The sequence below is a fragment of the Halichoeres trimaculatus genome, unplaced genomic scaffold (genome assembly GCF_033239565.1).
Source record: "Halichoeres trimaculatus isolate MK-OKI-2021-1 unplaced genomic scaffold, fHalTri1.1 fHalTri1_scaffold_24, whole genome shotgun sequence".
In the NCBI taxonomy this organism is placed as follows: domain Eukaryota; kingdom Metazoa; phylum Chordata; class Actinopteri; order Labriformes; family Labridae; genus Halichoeres; species Halichoeres trimaculatus.
The window spans coordinates 8,882,354-8,888,353 of record NW_027437202.1 but is presented as its reverse complement, the minus strand read 5'-3'; positions in this window follow the sequence as shown (position 1 = coordinate 8,888,353).

Genomic DNA, 6,000 nt, shown 5'->3' with positions numbered 1-6,000 from the left:
GATGGAGTGTCAGAGAGTGGGTGGCGGTTGGCGGTTGGCGCGGGAAAATTACATCAGCAAGGAAATGTAGTCCACGGTGAGTCACGGCGGCGGCGGAGCTGCTGCACACGTGATAATTCATGAGTAAACACATGCGTGAGTAAACCGCTACGATGTTCCTCGCAATGTGTGACTTCATCCCGCCGAACGGCAGCTCGCGGAGCGCGCTGCCAAAACAAACAGCGTTCAGAGCCGCTGCATTATTCAGAGCGTTTGAGTTAGAAACACACACACACACACACACCGAAAAAACACACACAACAAGGAGGAGGAAGAGGAGGGAAAGATGCTGCAATGTTACAAGTTTGAAGGCCTCTGAACAAAGAGGGAGGAAGCACGGCGTCGACTTTGAAGCTGCGGAAACATCACGTTAAAGAGGAGAAGCTAACGTTAGCTTATGCTCTTTACTTCCTGTTTACATCCCTGACAGATTTATCTTCATTTCTCATCGTTTTTAACTTGTTAAAGTTTAGTTTGCGTCTTTTAAAAGTCAGAAAGACGACGTTAAACCTCGATAAACAAACTTCAAACTTAAAATGTTTGGATCGACTTGAACTCCTCGCTAATCGTGCTCCTTTGTGCTCCTCTCCGCCGCAGCACCAACCTTCTGACTTACACCTCTCCCTCCCTTTGTCTGCCTCCTCCCTCCCTCCTCGCCTCCTATTTAGCCCTCGCATTTGATTAGTTAATCGCCCCCCTCTCCCCCGTCTCCCTCCCCGCTCCTCCTCCTCCTCCCCCCCGTCCTCAGGTGGAGGCAGAGCGCTCGGGCTTCTCATCCAGCCAAGCTGTTCTTTTGGAAGGGAAAGGAGGCAGCTGTGTTTACAGCCCGGGTCCTGGCGTACATTTAGCAGAATCTATTATTCATATCGCTCAGTATCAGAGCGAGATCTCCAGCCACCTGTCTCGCTGACAAGCTCGCCCCCTTTTGTGGCGCTTTCCGTTCGGAGCAAATTACGCTCGTCTTGATGAATTGAGTTTTTATGAGCGGTGCTGTAGCGCCTGGGCATCCGAGCGCCGAGCCAGGGACCATCAGGGGCCCGGGGAGATTTTTCTAGTCAATGGGCAAACGTTTGGAAGAATTCAGGAGTTTTTTTTCACCTCATGTCTTCTGTCAGGCTGCTTTTTGTCCACTCTGTGAGCCCGTAGTCCTGCCAGCGCTCAGCGATGCTCCTACACCTGTCTGTGTTTGCTGTGTTTGCTCTCCCTGTTCTTGTTTACACCTCCGAACAAAGACTCAGGGCTACCTGACGAGTCAAAGCGTCTCCCTCCTCGACTCTGTGTGAACATTTTTAATTAACGGGGAGGTGCGTTAACTCCATGATAAGCAGCCCTGATAAGTTTTAACACGATTCATAATTTATAAAGATTTCTGCTTTCATCTTCACTAGTTTGCATAAAACTAATTACACCGTAAATGCTATTCATTACCAAATGTATTTTCTCTCTTTGGGTAGCGCCCGGCGAGCGTTGCTCTGGGACTGGTTCGCACGCAGAGAAGAAAGGTAATGATGAGTTGTTGGAGGCGGTGTCAGGGGCAGACCTGCCTGTCTCTGTTTGTTCTCTGAGAGCGAGTGCTCTCATTATGCTAACCGCTACAAACCGCCGCGCCGCGCTGAGCTGAGCCGAGCGTGCGTTTAACCTGGGAGCAGGTAAGCGTTTGATGTGGAACAAACAGAGGCGTTTACTCTGCAGCTGCACAAACAACAACACACAAACACACAGACTGATCAAAAACTGCAGCTTCAACCCTGGTTACCCATGATGCATTGCTCTAAAAAGCAAAAACACTGCATCTTTTCCTCATCTCACTACCTTAAAAACATGTCGGTCAAATTATTCTGACGCTAACCAGCAGCAAAGCTAAAGAGACCTCTGCATCAGCTAATCCCAAGCTAATGCTACAAAAGAGTTAGCAGCAGAGCTAAAGAGACGTCTGCATCAGCTAACCCAAAGCTAATGCTACAAAGGAGTTAGCAGCAGAGCTAAAAAGACGTCTGCTTCAGCTAACCCAAAGCTAATGCTACAAAGGAGTTATTAGCAGAGCTAAAGAGACGTCTGCTTCAGCTAAACCCAAGCTAATGCTACAAAGGAGTTAGCAGCAGAGCTACAGCGGCAGATGACGCCCAAAAGGGGAGGAGGAGGAGCTAGCTCTGTAGCTTAATGCAAAGAGCAGTGGATAGCTACTGTTAAGATGGTTATGCTAGCATGAAATTTGGCACAAATAAAGTCCAAAGCCATGTCCACATGTAGCGGGTAAATCCGCCAGTGAGTGCCGCTTGAATCACGCCAAACCCAAACTGGGCGGTGTTTTTTTTAGATGTAACACCTGTGCCAGCCAATCAGAATAAGCCCCCATTGTTCAGTGGTGACGTTTGAGAAACGAAACCATCAAACTGGAGTTTCCAAAATCTTCACTTTGGCCGGAGAATTCAGGAAGCATTGTTTTTAGTGATGTAAATCAAAAACAACAAATACCCGGCTACATGTGGACATGACCTCAGAGTCCTTGTTATACACTTGAAAAATCAAGATGGCCGCCAAAACAATAGAATCCTCATTTTTTCAAACAGTTAAATGAAATTAACTTTCTCAGATACTCTCATAAGGAAACCTTTTAGGAAATATGTGGTTACCCATAGTTTAACCTCTTAAGACCCATGATCCTTTGTTTCAAACTTTGACCTGTTAGCCAAATTTAGGGACACTGCTAACATCATCTTTTGGAGAAACCACAACGTTACACCCATTTAAGTTTAAAAACAACCACTGACAAACAACTAATAGAGAACTTAAAACAAAAATAATCAAACTTCCTGTACAAAGACAAAGTTTAGCTATTGTACTTACACACCAGACCAAAGCTAAAAGGTAAAAGGGTAAAAGGTAAAGCGGCTCTTAGGGAAAATCTGTGCCAAACGTCATGCTAACATCACCATTAATTATTCAAAAGAAATGGCGGCCATCTTTAAATTTAGAGTTGGAAGCATCTTTTACCAAAGGGAGTCCCTCAGAGAGTATTTGTGCCAAATTTCATGTTAGCATCCTTTGAATTATTGAAATAATGAGAATTTGATTGAAGAAGGCGGCCATCTTGAAAAAAAGTGTCTAAAACTATTGTATAAAAAGTGGCCCTTCATCCCATCCAAGAAAAAAAAAACAAGTATTTATTTTTATTTTTTTAAATATTTTTTATGATGGAGCCAAAAATAAAAAAAAATATTTACATTTATTCATCTATATTTTATTTATTTATCTATTTATTTATATTGTACAGCAAATCAAAAATTGTTTTACCAAACAGCTGAGCATTTGATGGAAAAATGCAGCCATGGTGGCCATCTTTCAAAATGAACAACATGTCTAACATCATTTCCGGAAAAAGTATTTTTGATTTTCTTGAAATATACACTTATTAGTTCATGGAAGAAGCCATTTTTTATTTTTCTGCATTAAAAAAGGTGGAACTGTTGCAAAAGCAAAGGAGTGTTCCTATGCAGGGTTAAGGTGTAGGGTCAGGGGCACCCTCCCCCCCTGAGTCTTTGTCCGGCCCTGGATGAAAACATCACTGATCTAATCTAACTGGATTTTAACTCTCAGCTTCAAACGCTGCCAAAACAGACAAACTTCCTCCAGATTGTTTTCACACAGGTGGCCGTGAATCAGGGCTAAAAATAGCGTCCGGTGCGGCAGACGTGTGGTCTGCGAAATGTCACGCCTTCCTCTCAGAGACAGAAGAGAAAACAAGTTTTGAGAGTCGGCTGAAAAAAAGAGAAAGTGAGATGTATAAATAAACGGGCAGAAACACATCGCCTGCCCTCTGAGTCTGTTTCCAGTCCCCGCTCGATTAAAGCGTCCCTGCAGGAGCCGCCGAGGTTGGGTACGGGGTGAGGTGCTCAGACATAAATCAAAGCGGGCCAAGGAATAGTAATCCTCGCTGAACATTTTGGACTGATTGATATAAATAACATTGTCCTCGCCATCTGTCCAAAGAGGGACCTTTCCAGTTAGCGTTGAGCGGCAACGGCAGAATAATTAATGAATGGTGTCCTTTGTGCCGGTAATAAAGAGGAGACAAATTATGTTATAATCCAACTGCTGCTCGTTTGTCACAGCCAAATAAAATGTCAAATAAAAGTGAGGGGCCACAGTGTTTGTTTAATGGAGTGAGAGCTACCTGCTCCAGAGTCCGACAGCAGGCAGGGCCGGCTGTAAAAAACCACACGGCGCTCCGAGTCCAGCACGCAGGAGCCGGGCTCTGCTCGCCGCCATCAGCACATTACGAGCTGCACATTTAACAAATGCTCGCAGGCGAATCTTCCAAAACGGGTCTGGAGGAAGATCACGACCTGGAGTTATGATTCATTACTGATCTAATATAGAATAACCAATCTGCAGCTCTGGATCTATGATTGCAACCAGCCTGGATGATGGGGCGACTAATTATCCGGACAAACCTACGACACCTACTGTGCTAACGCAGAGGTCAAAGGTCACGGGTGGTTGTTTTCTTTGTGTTTACATCAAAAAACGAGGTTGTGAATCCGTCTTTCAGGCGTTTTCCTCCTCCTGTGCGATCTGTATGCGTGACATGAAACACCTGCTCAGGTATTCATAACCTGAGATCAGCGTTGGATTGCTGTCATTGATCGGCAGGAACACCTAAATTGAATCTGTATCCCTCATCTCACCTCGCTTAACGGCGGCCCGGCGCGCTCAGGAGAAGACGACGACGAAGTTTTGACTGATTTTGATTCTTTCACCTGTTTGAGTCACGCTCACGCTAAAGAAAGCAACGAGAGGAAGTGAACTTGAACTTCCAGAAACTTCTGAGGCGTCCAGGGAGACAAGGACGAGCATCGCTACATCGCCTCCAGGTCCATCAATCACCCTCCAAATTAGAGCGGAGGTGAGATGCGCCGTCTCCGCATCAGACGGTGATGAGGACATCACCCGGATCAGGAGGACGCGGCGAAGGTAGGCTCATTCCGCCCACGTCCGAGTCTCGGCAGGGCCCGCATTATCCTCGCCGACAAAAGGAGGAGCGGCTTTGTGCAATCAGCGGCGTTCTGTACATATTAAACAGCGCAACACTCTCAACCCAGGTTGGTTTTAATTAGAGGGGAATTTGATCAGTGCCGGCTCCCACGGGCGCGTTTGATGTTAATAAAACAAGCTGTACCTTCATGAAGCAAAGCTCTCCTTCCAAAGCAGGGAGCAGCGGGGTGAAGGCGGCGAGGAGGAGGAGGAGGAGGAGGAGGAGTTCCCTCTTCAAGTCAAAACTACAGGGAGGTGTCAGAGGAGAGGCTGTGATCCTCCGCCGTGTTGGGAAATGACGAGTGAGCGCGAGCAGAGGCTGCAGAGCCGCTCCGAGGGATTATGGATGTGGACGGGCACCTTCGCCGTGCGGCGGCGGCGGCGTAATAAAGGAGCTGAGGTGTTCGCTATTATTGCTCTGACACTTCTGCGGTTTCATTCAACGCACGGCGACGACGGAGGAATTAGAAGAAGAGACGAAGGTTTCTAAAGACCTGAACAAAAGGTTTGTTCAACGTCATGTGACAGTCCAGGAAGTGACCTTGGAGTTTGTTTTCAGCTTTATTTCCCCGAGAATCAAAGCCAACAGTCATCTGTCCCTGAAGTCGGCGCTGCATCTCTTAGGCGGGTCGTTAAACGGCCAAACGAGCGATGGAATGAGTAAATAATTCAGCAAATAGATGAATAAGTAAAAGGGGGCGCTCAGCTGTGCAGCCACCTATGCTCTCCCCCTCAACGTGGAGCGTCTGCGCCCGGCCTGAACCTTGGCACCGGTTCAGGCATCTGCTCCCCTCGCCAACGCCGCGTACACACAAACATCTGCTTCCTCGCACACAGAGAGGAGAGGAGAGACGGGGACACGCAGCACTTGACAGGTCCGCCTTTCGCCGCTCTGCCTGGCCCTGCTCGCCGGGTCTTTACACAAAA